Source organism: Pinus tabuliformis, chromosome Q (assembly GCF_031772625.1).
Source record: "Pinus tabuliformis cultivar Carrire ecotype Pingquan chromosome Q, CPIR1, whole genome shotgun sequence".
Taxonomy (NCBI): Eukaryota; Viridiplantae; Streptophyta; class Pinopsida; order Pinales; family Pinaceae; genus Pinus; species Pinus tabuliformis.
The window spans coordinates 1,095,770,545-1,095,785,550 of NC_142296.1; positions in this window are offsets into that span (position 1 = coordinate 1,095,770,545).

Below are 15,006 nucleotides of genomic sequence, written 5' to 3' on the forward strand. Positions count from 1 at the left end.
TTTCCAATTTTTGCATTTTTTCCTCTTAGATTTTGCTTTTTCTTAGTTTTTTCTGCCCAGATCCATTAGTCTCTTGTCAAAGATCTTCACCTGAACTTGTTTCGATAGCATTGAGTGTTTTAGTGGATTTCATAGAAGTTTAAGCCCTAGGGTTTGATTTTTGAGTAGGTCTTGTAGTGACTTTGGCGGTAGAAGTTGTCAAGCCTTAGATCTCTCTGGTTTTGTCAGCCTTCTTAGAAGTCAGACCTGTCATAAAGTCTACCTGTGAGAGCAACTTACCTTTAAGTTGTCTCTTTGGCAAATTTCAAAGTACTTGTTGATTGAGTATTGAATTCCATTTTACAAAAAGAACAAAAAGATTTGAGTTTTGTTTTGACTGGTCTTTTGATTATGCATTAGCTGGTCCTTGGCTTGATTTTGGTCAAGTAAAACAACCTAGAATCATCCTTGTAGGCTTTTGCCTCGTTAGGTTTGCTTAGAGTAAATTTCTTTTTGATTTGCTTGTGAGTCAATTTTTCATAGATTTTATAACTTTTGAGATTGATTTTTGTTAAAATAGATTTATATGCTTTATTAAATAAGAGAAAATACAAAAACATCTCCTTTGAAAAGTTTTGTTTCAAGTAGCTTTGAGGTATTTTGAAAGAAAAAGAGTTTTTCGTGCACGTAAGGAGTGGTCATGTTTGTATGCTTGGAAAGATAAAGAGAATTGTTTCTTTGATTATCTTTACTAAGAAAGTTGTTTTCTATAAAATTTGCATTTCTCAACTCTCTTAGTTAGGAGTTTCATTGAAAGAGAAAAGTAGTGTAAATCATCTTAGGTGCATCTTTGTAGTGGTTTGAGTCGAGTCTACACACCATTGGTTTCATTTCCGCTACCTTTTGTCTTTAAGAAGAACCACAAAATTAACACTTAAAGTAAAATCAACGTAGTAAATTTTATTTACTAGGGCTCTGAAACACCAATTTAGATCAGGCTAGTGTCTTGGAGTAGGAGAGTAATTAACTCTCTAAGACAACAAAACCACACAAGTAGCTTATCTTGTGATAGAATAAATCCAATTGTCTCATTTGTACTCTGGGAAAGCTCCTCTTAAAGGAGAAGCACGAGCTCGTGTCCGAACCAGTGAGGGGATCAATCCTCCCTCGTTGGGAACGACGCCAGACACGCACGTATTACAAACGGTAAACCTCGGATTAACCATTGTCGAGGAGCCAGGGGTCAATTGTCGGTAAACCTTGGATTATTGTCAAGGAACCGGCAAGGGGATTGAGCTTGATACTCTGCCCTTGCGTGCTGTCGGAGTGTAGACTGTTCCCCCAGGTGCATTTGTTGCGGTTGGTAGCCTTAGTGACCATTATCTTTAGGATTCTACCGAGGTGACGGTGGAGGGAAGATCCCACTGTACCTGGAGCAGACGTCGGCTAGACTCACTTGGATTTTCCGGGGGGTTCACTTCACTAGAGACGGTTAAAGTGGAGGAACTTGTGCCGGTCTATTCATTAAGCAGGTTGCCGGGGTAGCTGTTCCACTTGCCACTTCTGTACTGAATCTGGCGATGTTGGGTTTCATCTCCAACTAGCGTTTTCGGTCTGGAAGGCTACTGTTTGTGCTTGGTTTGACGCCCTAGATTCTTTAGGCGTGTGCTTCAAATTTGTTTGGTTCTTTAGAGACTTTAGGTGGTTTGATTTGAGATTTTACTTTGTTTTTGTGTGTAGTAGTTAAAATTTTTTAGCTGTGGCGGAATTACTGAGACAGTCCTGTAGACTTCGGGGCCAGTCTCCTGAAGTTGTTTCTGTGGCCGAATTGTTAAGAAAATCCCGTAGACTTCGGGGTGAACCTCCTCGAGACGACCCCAGTAATCTAGAAGGTTTGAAGGTCCTTGTAACTCCTCCTAGTGGCAGTAGAGTAGGTTCACCTGAAGAAGGAGAATCTTCCTTGGTAGTCCATCCAGATTACCAAAGTCTAGAGACAGGTTATAATCCCGAAGCTGTTACAGTTTCTGAGCTTGCTGGTAGTTTTTCGTCTACTAGTGATATAGGCGAAGAACCTGAAATATCTGAACCTGTTACTCCAACTTCTAGTGTTCCAGATTCACCAAGAGTAGAACGCGTTATCACCGAAAATCTTCCTACTGGTTTGATTGCTATTGAAGAACTTGCTCTAGAGGAAGAAGTAGGCGTCTCTAACCTTGAAGATCAACTTACTATTGACCTCAGGAAGCGTGAATCTATCTTTTACAGTCCTCCTAGAAGTACTACTTCGTACCTTTCGTTAACCAATTATTTAGACAACTCAGGGGTAGGTTTTTCTACACCTCGTACTCCTTTTCCACCTGGAGGTATTTATACTCCTGTAAATATGTCTGGTCAGACGTCCGTGTTTACTCAAACTCCTGAATCTTTCTTACACGGCGGTCCTTCTGTTCCCACCGGGTATCAATCACTTTCTGGTACCTTTGCGGGGGCATCTCCTCAACCCATTGATCATGGGTTATTAGCTGGAAACAATGGTAATATATCATTGGGTGTAGGAGACATTTACATGATGTCAGGTTCAGTTCCCGTTTCCCAACCTCAAGGTGGCCAATTACCGCCTGGGGGGCAGCCTCAGTCTGGGGGGCAACCTCAAGGTACACAAATCGTGTCTGGGGGGAAACCTCAAGGTCAGTATGTACCTATGGTGCAATACATGCCTCAAGGTCAACCCCAGCCTCAATATGTACCCCAGGGTCAACCTCAGTATCAATATTTACCTCAAGGGTATCAACCCCAAGGGTATCAACCTCAAGGGTATCAGCTTCAAGGTCAAGGTCAACCCCAGTATCCGTATTTACCTCAAGGTCAATACTCGAGTCAAGGTTATCAACCACCTCAAGGTCAGTCATATGTTCAAGGTATGGGAACTGTGCCTTTCAATTATCAATCCTATCCTCAATCCGGTTATGGATCTCAGTATCCTCAACCTGTTACGGGTCAATACCCCGGAATGATAGTGTGGGATCCATCACAGGGTCAGCAGGTGTTGCAGCCAAGTATACAGTTGGTACCTCAAGCTGGACAACCCGTAGTTTCTAGTCCACCCCAGCAACCGCAACCTGTCCAGTCAAATGTTCAAACTTCTGTAACTTCGGTAGTTACTCAGCCGCCAATTGCACCTAGTACTCCATCTCAAACGGCTGCTGCAACTACCGCTACATCTGCCGCACTTACTTCTGGAGTATCGACAGCTCCGGTTTCTACTGTCTCTGCAACCACTCCTCAGAAATCTTTACCGTTGTCTGGATCTATGATTCAAACCACGGTCCAGATGCCTATAGGTCAGCCTGGTATAAGTACGGTTGTCACTACTCAACCTCAATTTGTTCAACAACCGTACCTGGGATAGTACCAACATGGGCAAGCTGTCCAACAGCCGGTTTACCAGTATCAACCGTATCCTGGGTACACTTATCAACAACCTCAACAACCCCAGTACGGTCCGGTTAATCCTGGTTTTCCAGGAGGATATAATATCCCTAATGCGACTCCTGTTCCTAGTTATCCTGGATATCCTCCTCCTGGGACTGGTCTTGTGACCCAGAGTTTTAGAGATCCTAACCGGCAATTACCGTTTATCGCAACTTTGGATTTACCAGACTTGACGCGCCTAACGAACGATCCAATTCAATATCTTCTGTTCTGGCTGCCAATGCCAAATAAGTTGCCCAGTGATATACCCAAGTTCGAAGGTAAGTCTGGAGAGGATCCGTCCAATCATGTGATGACTTACCACCTCTGGTGTGCTTCAAATTCTATCTCGGATGATTCGATCCGCTTACGTCTTTTCCAGCGTACACTCATTGGTCTCGCGGCCAAGTGGTACATTGAGTTGCCACGGGCCTCTTTTTACAATTTTAGCCAGTTAGCTACCTCATTCTTAACTCACTTTCAGTTGCCGGTCAGATACGATAACGGCACGGAATTATTAACTTCACTAAAACAATCAACGTCCACGTATATTTCTGATCACATTCATGAGTGGAGACGTCGAAGAAGGTTAGTGAAAGTTTTTATTCCGGACCAAATCTTAGCTGAATGGTTTGTTAAATCATTATTACCGAAGATTACGGAAGATGTAGCTAAGGCCGGAGTAGTTACTGAGGAGCAAGTCATTGCTCAGGCGCAGTACCTTGACTTAGTTTATACTCAGTCAGGTACGTTACACGAGAAGATTCCAGATCTTCCAAAATCGAATCAAATCGATGCTGCTCCTTCGGGATCTCATGCCGCTGATGGTATGATTGGTATCGTGAACACAAAGAGCAAGAAGAAATCTTCCAAGGCTTCTACTACTCCTATAATCACTTTGCCCGATTCCCCTACAGGAGAGTCTTCTCCTGAACTTTCCGCCGATATTCACGCTATAGAGTCATCTACGGCCAAATCAAAAAACGGTGGAAAGAAGAAAGGAAAGAAGAAGGCTAAAGCAGACAAGGCTCCAAAGGAGAAAACGGAAAATTCGGAAACCAATGACGAAAAGCGCAAACCTCGATATCCTTGTCTTATTTGTGAATAGGATCATTTTACAAGAGATTGCCCTCATCGGGCCGAGGTTGTGAAAATAGTCAAAGGTTCTCCCACTCCTGCTGTGTTAAAAGATCCATTTCCAAAGCAAGAGAGTAAGATGATAGGTTCTTCCTCGAGTGCCAGTGAAGAACCCATTTTGATGATGTCTCATGTGAGGATTGCGACTCGATCGCAAGATTATGGTAGTAAGAATCCTGTTGATGGTAAGGAAGCAGAATCTTCTCATTCTAATCCATTAACCTTAGCTCCTGGTTCCGATCCACTACAGATCAAAAAACCTAACCCGGACTTAGTAATCAAACCGCCCGCCAAGGGTGTACTTCGAAGGTCTGCTTTCAATCCACATGCGAGAGCAGCCCAGAATTACAACATTGTTGAGGACTTAGCTATTTCACCCTCAGCAATGTCGGCTTTAGAAGTGCTGCAATCATGCCCCGCACAACGAAAATTACTTTTGTCGACTATCGGAGCTGTTGATGTTCAGGACCCGAATCTGATAATCTTCGATCTAGAAAATAGTACACTGCGTCTACCCCATCAAATGGCTTTCCAAATTCCAGTGATAGTCAAAAACAGGCCTATTCATCGGACTGTGATTTATGAGGGAGCTTCTACGTGTATTATGTCGATTCAATGTTGGAGATCGCTTGGTTCTCCGTCGTTGAACCAATCCCCGACCATCCTTAAGGCCTTTGATGGCCGTGGGTTCCGTCCGTTTGGTATTCTACAGTAATTGCCTATAGGGGTAGAAGGTAAAACCGTTAGTCTGGATGTGGAAGTGGTTGATGCCCCTCTAGACTACAACCTTCTTTTGGGTCGAAGTTGGTCATATGCTATGACAGCGGTCGTTTCATCGGTCTTCAGAGTAATAAAGTTTCCACATAACGGTAAGATCGTGACAATTGATCAGCTGACATACTTTTCATCCGACCCAGCCTCTTCAGAGAGTATCCAACATGTCGGTAAGACGACAATCCCTTATAGGGACGTTGGCGTAGGTTTAGTTAAAGATTCTGGTTTACTGGGAACTTTTCCTTTCCCTCCAATCAACACAGACCCTTCATTTGCATCGATTCATATGATTACATCAGACAACATTATTTATGATGATCCTTGGATTGTCCCATCTGAATCTGAGATAGACTCATTCGGTGATGCTATGCCTTTGAGTCCATATGAAATTGCTTATGAAGCCGTCATGTCTTTTACCGACTCGCGTTCAACCCAAATCGACCAAATGAATGTGGTCAGTGAAGAATCACTTTTCACATCAACCTTAGAACGGATAGCGTTTCCCGAAGTCGTGTCATCTGACGAGAAACTTCGCGAAATCCTAAGTGTAGATGATCTACCATGGGAAGATCTCCATCACAGATCTTCGTTTTTACCTAAGGATGATGTTTTTGAAAATGATTTTTCATCTATCTTTACCGCTGAATATGTCAAAGACGCTCAGAATCCAACGAAACATTCTGATTCAGAGTTGAATTTAGGGAATATTTCTCGCACTATTCCCATTGATATTTCAGTGAAGCCCGGAATTGAGGAAAACATTCATATAGGTGCCTCATGTACAGAAGATGAAATCCAAACTTACAAGGCCCTATTCCAAGAATTCCGCGATGTGTTTGCCTGGTCTTACGAGGAAATGCCGGGAATCGACCCTGCCATTGTTGTTCATGAAATAAAGACCTACCCGGACGCTAAACCCGTCCGGCAACGGTTGCGTCAGATTCACCCTCGGAAAGCGGCTGCGATTAAAGCAGAAGTCGAGAAGCTGTTGAAAGCAGGTTTCATTTATCCAATCCCGTTAACGGATTGGGTATCAAATATTGTTCCGGTTAACAAGAAGCAAGGAACAATAAGAATCTGTATCGACTATAGGGATATAAATCGAGCTTGTCCAAAAGACAACTATCCTACGCCTTATATCGATCAAATTATTGATGATTGTGCCGGAAGTGAAATGTTTTCCTTCATGGATGGTTTTTCGGGCTATAATCAAATCAATATTCTACCTGCTGACCAACCAAAAACAGCATTCATTTGTCCATGGGGGACATTTGCTTATTGCAAATTACCTTTTGGGCTTAAGAATGCTGGGGCCACTTTTCAACGGGCGATGTCTTACGCATTTCATGACATCAAGCACATTGTGCAACCGTACCTCGATGATTTTCCTGCTCATTCTTTACATCGAGCTGATCACCTTGTCCACTTACGAGCAATCTTTATGAGGTGTAGGCATTATCGTATTCGGTTGAATCCCCACAAGTGTGTATTCTGTATAGAGACGGGTCGATTGCTGGGATTTGTTGTTTCAAAAGCCGACATTCGCGTCGATCCCTCGAAGGTCGAAGCTATCATCAGATTGCCTCCTCCTTCGAGTTTGCGCCAACTCCAAAGTTTGCAAGGGAAAGCGAACTTTTTACGCCGATTCATTCCAAACTACGCTGAGGTCACTAAAGGTTTTACACGGTTGTTGAAACAGAACGCTCAATTATTTTGGGACGAGATTGCCCAACAATCTTTTGATGCACTTAAACACGCGTTGACCCATGCACCGTTGTTGCATCCTCCCAACTACAACCAGGACTACTTCTTATACCTCGCAGCTTCGCATTCCACTATTGGAATGGTGTTAGTTCAAGAAGATGAATTTGGAGCAGAACATGTGATATATTATCTTAGTAGGACATTAAACCCCATTGAGCTAAAATATTCGCATGTGGAGAAATTAGCCTTGGCAGTCGTTCAAGCTGTCCAGCGTTTTCGTCACTACATTCTTCTCCATAAAACTACAGTTATTTCGGATTGCAACCCTATGATTTATATTTTGACAAAACAACTGCTAGGGGGCAAGTACTCTAAATGGATCATTATCCTGCAAGAGTTCGACTTGGAGTTTGGGAAGTCCAAGTCTAAGAAATCCTTAGTTTTTGCGGAATTGATGTGTGATTTCCCGCCTGCTGACACAGAAACTGTGGCAGAGGAGTCCATTGCGGACGAATCTTTGTTTCTTATCAGTACTTTAGATCCGTGGTACGGGGATATAATCATCTATCTCCAAACCCAAACCTTTCAGCTTGAAGCTTCAAAGTCGGAACGTCGAAAAATTCGGTTTCAATCCCAGCAATACAAGATTATTGGAGATACACTTTATCGCCAGGGGGCAGACTTAGTTTTTCGACGTTGTTTAACTCACGAAGAGGCTGAGAGGGTTTTGAATGATTGTCACTCTGGAGCATGTGGCGGTCATATGTCTGGGTATGCCACAGCTCAGAAGGTGTTGCGCGCTGGCTATTTCTGGCGTCCATGTTTAAAGATTGTATCATTGCGGTCCGGAAGTGCCACAATTGTCAAGTGTTTGATCGCAAGATGCGCGCACCACCTGCTCCTCTCCACCCTATAATTGCCGTTGGTCCTTTCGCCAAATGGGGTATCGATTTTATTACTTGTAACCCTCACTCGGCCGGGGGGCATGCATATATCATCCTCGCGGTTGATTATTTTACTAAATGGGCCGAGGCGATGCCTACATTCGACGCAAGCAGCAAAACACCTGCAGTTTTCGTATTCAATCACATTATAACTAGGTTTGGTGTCCCACAAGCAATCATCACTGACCATGGGAGCCATTTTCGAAACATCATGATGACTGAGCTTACAAGCCAGCTTGGTTTGCGCCACGATAGCTCTACTCCTTATTATCCGCAAGCCAACGGTTTGGTTGAGTCTATCAACAAAGTTCTGGTTATCATGATCCGACGAACCATTGGTATTCATCGGTCGAATTGGCACAACATGTTATTTTCAGCGCTATGGGCATACCGGAGCTCAGTGAAAACTTCAACAGGGTTCACTCCTTTCCAGCTAGTTTATGGCTTGGAAGCCGTGTTACCCATTGAATGCGAAATCCCATCACTTCAAATGGCTGTCGAATTACTCCCAGCTACTTCCGAAGAGGAGAAACGTTTATTATACTTAGCTCAGTTAGATGAGACTTGACGTGACGCTGCATTGGCAATCGAGACTCACGCGAAGAGAATGAAAGCTCAGTATGATAGAAATGTGACCCCTCGAAGTTTTTCGGAGGGAGACCTAGTGCTATTATATGATCAAGCTAACGATAAGCTAGGTGCTGGAAAATTCGTTCCTATGTGGCATGGACCCTACATTGTAAAGCGAAAGCTAGCAAAAGGGGCCTATGAGCTGGTAGATTTTGATGGGGACTCTTTGGGTAAACCCAGAAATGGACTTTACCTAAAGAGGTATTACGCTTAAATGATGGGTATGGAGAATTTTTAGTTAGGTTAGGTTTTCTTTCTAGCTAGTATGTTTATTAGTTTAGATAGTGTGCTTAGCTTAGAAAGTGTGTTTCTCGTCGTTATTCTGGCTTATCTTGGTTTTACTCTTGATATTGCAGATGTCGACGCCTCTCCAAACGTACATTGGATTTGCTGATGGTGCTTGTCATAGTACACAGAATATCTCTTCCGCAGCTTGGGTTATCTATTCGCCCTCTGACGAGTTAGTTTCTATGCATGGGGTGAGCCTCGGTCAAACGACGAACAACATTGCAGAATACAGTGCAGTGGTTGAATTATTGTCTGAATCTATTTCATTTGGAATTCGATGTTTGATAGTGAGGTTAGATTCTGAACTCGTTGTATTACAGCTTAATAGAGTATATGCCATTAGAAATCCTGTGTTATTAAGGTTGTTTTTGAGAGTGCGTCTCTTGGAACGTGAATTTGATTACATTGAATATCAGCATATTCCAAGGTCTTTAAATACATTAGCAGATGCAATTGCTTCTCGAATGTTGGACAGACATTTACGATAATCATGCAAGTAAATTTAAAAACATTTCATCACATATGTTAAACAAGATAAGCCGGTAATAATGATATATATATAGATAGGAGTGTGTCAAAAAATATACATCGTCTTCGATCATAGGTTGAAAAACACCTTATGATCGGCAAAAATGATAAGTAAAAAAAACCAAAAATGTCATATGTGTCTACAAAAGTGACTAGCCAATCACTGGTGGTGCTCTCTATACGAGACCACTGCCCGCGCTACCCTACACAAGAACCTCCTAAAAGGTCCTGGAACTGCAACCACATAGCGCTGAAGTCGAATGGGAATGTCATCTATGGTGGTCTCTGGTATATCCGCCGTCAGACGCTCTAGATCCTGTTCCAGCTCGGCTAAGGTCTCTGCGGCCACATCCTGTGGGGCTGGCGCTGGTACAGCTGGTACTCTCCTCTCAAAAGCCCGGAGGTTGGCTGGACGCCGTGGACCTACATCTGCATTTTGAAAATTTGTGTTGTCAGTTTTGAGGCGATATATAAAAACAAAAAAATATACATAATTTGAAAACTTGTGGAAAATGAAATACCTCTGTCGTCCCATTGTTCTCCCTGTGGAAGAACCATGTCCGGATCATTCCGAAAATCCATTCCAGCATAAGGAAAGTCCTGAATAGCAAAGACCTGGCTCTCTAGCCAGTGAAAGTAACCATCAGGAAATCGAACAACTGCCGCGCCCTCATCAGGATGTCGGGCCATTACCGCAACCCATCTCGTCAACTTAGGCTCCCGAGGCGCCCCAACTGGAACTGTAAGATGCTGGGGGACCAGCATTGGAACTCTCTCTAGGGAAAAGCTTACAACTATAGGCCCATATCGAAAGGTCTTTAGTTGTCCTCTCTTTGCCCTGGTTAGTTGGCCCTTCAAATTAGCCAACACAGCATCAGACTAGTTGAAAATGGTGCCATGGAAACAGTCTATAGCCATCTGCATTTGGGACCCGGTGGCTTGGTACAAATCGGTCACGCCGCAAAGTCTGGTAATAGTAAGGCTATCACCATAAGTTCAGGTCGGGATATGTACTTGATTTCTATCCCCTTCTCATGGTTTTGGTTGTTGCACCACTCTAGTCGGAGACTAGCAAGGGATTGGCCACCCGGCCTAGTCCCGAATAGAGAGAGTTGCTCGCCCCTGTTAGGCAAGCCAGTGAGAAAATATATGTCGGAGGACTCTATCTCGAGCTGGTGCTCTCCGATGTAGAAACATTGCTCCTGAATGTTCCACCTTTCGACCAGCCACTCAAGAAAAGGCACTTGGCCCCTCATGCCAGGTATGGCCCAGTATTTGTACAGTCCGCATGCTTTTAACGCATCAATGGAAGGTTGATGACCTATCGTGGCCAAATCAACATCCTCGTGCTCTCTTTCACGCCAATCAAGCATGGTGTGCTCCCTGCACATCATAAAACATCAGTGAGAATCCATAAAATTTAAAAATTTTGGTCTATTTTGGAGGGCCAAGGGTTTCAATTTGCGTTTTGCGGGGTACGCACCCCAGCCTTTAGGGACAGAGCGCCCGGACGCAAGTTCCCTTAAGGCCGGGTGCGTACACCCCGTAATTTTCCCATTGGGAAAATATCGGGGTACGCAGGTCAGCAGTGCATGACCTGCGTACCCCGAAGGGCGCATTTTGAAACCCCAATGCCCCCAAAAAATCAAATAAAAACTTAAAAATGAATTCTAAACGGATGGAAAACAAGAGAGGGGTGTTGTAGAATACCTGGTGAAACGGCGTTCGATTCTGACGGTCGGATTCTCCGCAATCTCCACAGGAAGTTTCTTGTCAAAAGCCCTTTTCTCAACCTCAACAGTAAAATGGTAAAAATGACATGGTAAGAAGTCTTTTTATAGATTTTTTGGATAAATAAATGCTAGATTTGTTTATTTTTCACCATGAAAGGACATTTTCGATGTATTTTTTGCCCATCTTAAACAGGTATGAGTAATGTGTTGTTTTTGTGCAGGACAAAGGGACTTTAGGGTAAATTATCATTTTTCACGTCAGAGTCATCTTTTAAGCTCTTTTCTGACTCCTAAAACATGAAAAGATCGCCGAGCGTTTCTTTTACACTCGTTAAAACGGAATTAAAAGATGGTCCCCTTATAGCTCTTTTCTGACCGTAAAATCAGGAAAAGATTGCCGGGTTTTTGTCGTTTCGAACTCGATACGGAAATAAAACGACGTGTCCTTGATCGCTTTTTACTTTTGAGGTCAGAGACACTAATCATGAAAGTACTCCTTGGTCGCAAGATCAAGCGGTTCTCCCAGGTATTATTTTATACTTTTTCGGGCTTGGGGGACACAAATTTACAAAAAAGTTCAACCTGGAGTCTTCTTAAGTTTTTCAGACTCTCTAAAATTGAAAAACGCCGAGTTTCTCCTATACTGGGCTCGTTAAAATTTCACAGTAAAGGACCTGTTCAATTACAAACAGGAACGAACCACTCCTTCCTAGGGTTCAAATCAAAACTAGGTTGGACTCATCCGAAGGATGAGCTTATAATCAAGCATATGTTATCCTCCTCAAGCTTGTTAAAAATAAAGAGGTACTTGCCAGAAATGGTGGGGGAAAAGAGAGAAGAATGAGCCTATTTGTTATCTTTTGTCTCAGAAGAAACTTTATTACCACTCTTGGACACGACACTTTTCATTCACCTGGGTTGGGAAATCCTTTACCTCACAGTTGATCAAACCACATTGAAAGTCTTCAGCTGGGTTTCGGGGATTAACTTTGAGTCATTTATCACCAAGCCATCTGTTGTGTCGTTATGTGTTCAAGAGGTCTGCAAGCAAAACTTTCATCTGCAAAATACTTGTCATCCATTTGACCATCCCTGAGTCAATCCTTACAACAACATTTCTTCAACTTGAACAATGTTTTCGTGTTGTGGGCTTGCCTGCAACGGGTCACTTTCTATCGACATCAGCACATTATCTAGAGAGATGACTTAGAAATCGTCAGTGCCTTGAAGTCTGCATGCATCAATGGCAGGTTTCTCGCCTTTGACGTCAGTTTACATCATTGACTTTCGATCGAAGGATTCCGTGAAATGTTCGACATCAACTCATTCATTCACATCTCATGGATTGTACTGGGTACTTTGAGAACCATTGACATTACTGGTGGTCTCTCTCACACTTGTTAACAGTTTACATCATCGACTGGTAATCAAGTGGTTTCTACCATGTTCGACATCAACCCATTTAATCGCATGGCTAGAATCATACCAATTCGAGAAGTAGAAATGAAGACCCTAGATCTAGTTTCCACCATCCAGGCTGCGAGGAGTTTTGTATTCATTATCTAAGTATACTAATCATAAACAGATGGCTGCGCCCATACTGTGTCTATAAAAGTCTATGATTATGATGTACTGCAAGATCATTCCTGTATCAGAGTAGTTAGTCTGTTAGTTAAAGTTTTGATCTGAGTATGGGAATGCCTACCTCAGTGATGATATAATCTTATACATGTATTTTGTGTTGAAAATTGTAGGTTCTGACCAGGCTCTCCACGAGATAATCCTTGAAATGATAAAGTGCTTCACCCTTCCTAGATAATACAAAACCCTAATCTACTACAGGCTTCGCACTTTAGGGGGCAATCTGTTACACTAAAAAATGTCACCATGACTATTTACAGTTAGTATGGCTCTATCAACAGTCATGCTATCCTCCTGGGCAAGTCTTATGCCTCTGCTCTCCATGTCAAACTCCAAAAAGAGAGAAAGTCTTTGTAAATGTATTTATCTCTGGGTACGCAGGTTCTCTCAACCTTACCTGCGGATACGCACCTAATGTTCACAAAATTTGCGTACTTGTACGCTCTGTATGTCAAGGGGCAGGTGCGTACCCCTGTAAAGGTCAAAATGCGCAAGTTTCATCTTTAAAAAGTTACTTGTGGTCATTTCTAGAGGCTTCTAGAAGTATGTTTGACATGTATGAAGCGCCTCCAGATGGTTCATGTACCCCTACCAAAGAGGAACTTATCCCATCAATAAGGGAGCTATCCCATCCAAAGAGGGGATTATCCCATTGATGGTGGACCTGATTAACTTCCTCTTGAGCACTATAAATACAGGCATTGGGCCAGAAGGAGGAGAGGTTGGAAGCTAAACATTTCTAAGGGTAGATGCTGCTGGAATTAGGACTCCCATTTAGAAGCTTGTGAGGAGAGATTGCCATCTTTGCTTGTTCTATTTGGAAGTGGGTGAGCTTTGTCAAAGTAAAGGAGAACTCTTGATGGACCCTGGGAGGGACTTGCACAACACCAAGGCTCAGGTTGTAATTGTTCCTTTTGTTTCCTATTAATGCAAATGAGTCCATTCTTCTCAATAACTTGTTATTTATGAGTTGTTTCATGTACTCCTTGGTCTATGTGTTAAACATGTTTTATTTTATGAGATTATCAAGTTCTATTTAATCGTTTGATTGTTAGTGGATGCAGGTTTCGAAGTGAAGGAGGAGCTCATCCGGATCAGCGAGGCTGGACTGCTACAACAGCGTTGGATTACAGGTAGGATCTAAACACTTGATTTCTTATATAGTAAATGCATGTTTAGAGAAGGATTGCTCTTGTTTGTCTTGTTTGTCACTAGAGAGTCTTAGGCTCCTAGGGAGTTTGGTTGTGTCCGCACTATCGACTCTTTCCGCTTGACAAAATGGTGACTCCGCTGGGGAATCCATTGATGTGAAAGTCTTTTCCTTTGTATGCAACTTTGATCTGAGAAAAGTCATTTATTTTCTAATTTTGGCTCTGTGACTGTGACTTTGGACGACTGCATTTTCGAAATGGTTATCAACAACCATACTATAATGGTTATGCCCATCAACCTTATCAAAGTTACCAGCATCAGATACATTATGCTGGTATGCAAAGACCTACTACTCAGGCGATTCCATCTTATATTGGGTATGCTTAGCCTAACCTGAATCAACAATTGCCTTTTGTGGGGACTCTGGAATTACCAGATCTGAACCGGCTGACAAATGATCCAATTGCTTACAACCCCTTGGTGGCTAGCGATTCCTCATAAACTTCCCTCTGATATTCCTAAATTCAATGGAAATCTAGGAGAATATCCATCGAACCACATAATGACCTTTCATTTGTGATGCTCATCAAACACCCTCAATGATGATTCGATTAGGCTTCGCCTTTTTCAATTAACGCTAACTGATTCAGCAGCAAAATGGTATATTGAATTGCCTAGAGCTTCTTTCAATAACTTCAGCACCCTCATCACTACCTTTTTAACCCATTTTCAATTACCCATAGGGTACAAAATAGGGACAGAACTCCTTACCAACTTTAAACAGACGATAGCCACTCACATATTTGATCATATTCATGAGTGGCGGTGTCATCGTCGAATGGTAAAGACATATGTTCCTGATCAGCTTTTAGTTGAATGGTTTATAAAGTCATTATTTCCCTCTATTACAGAGGATGTGGCTAAGGGAGGAGTTGTCACTGAAGTGCAAATCATTGCTCATGCACAATATTTAGACTTTATCTATACTCAGTCTGGCATGCTCTATGACAAAATTCCTGACACAC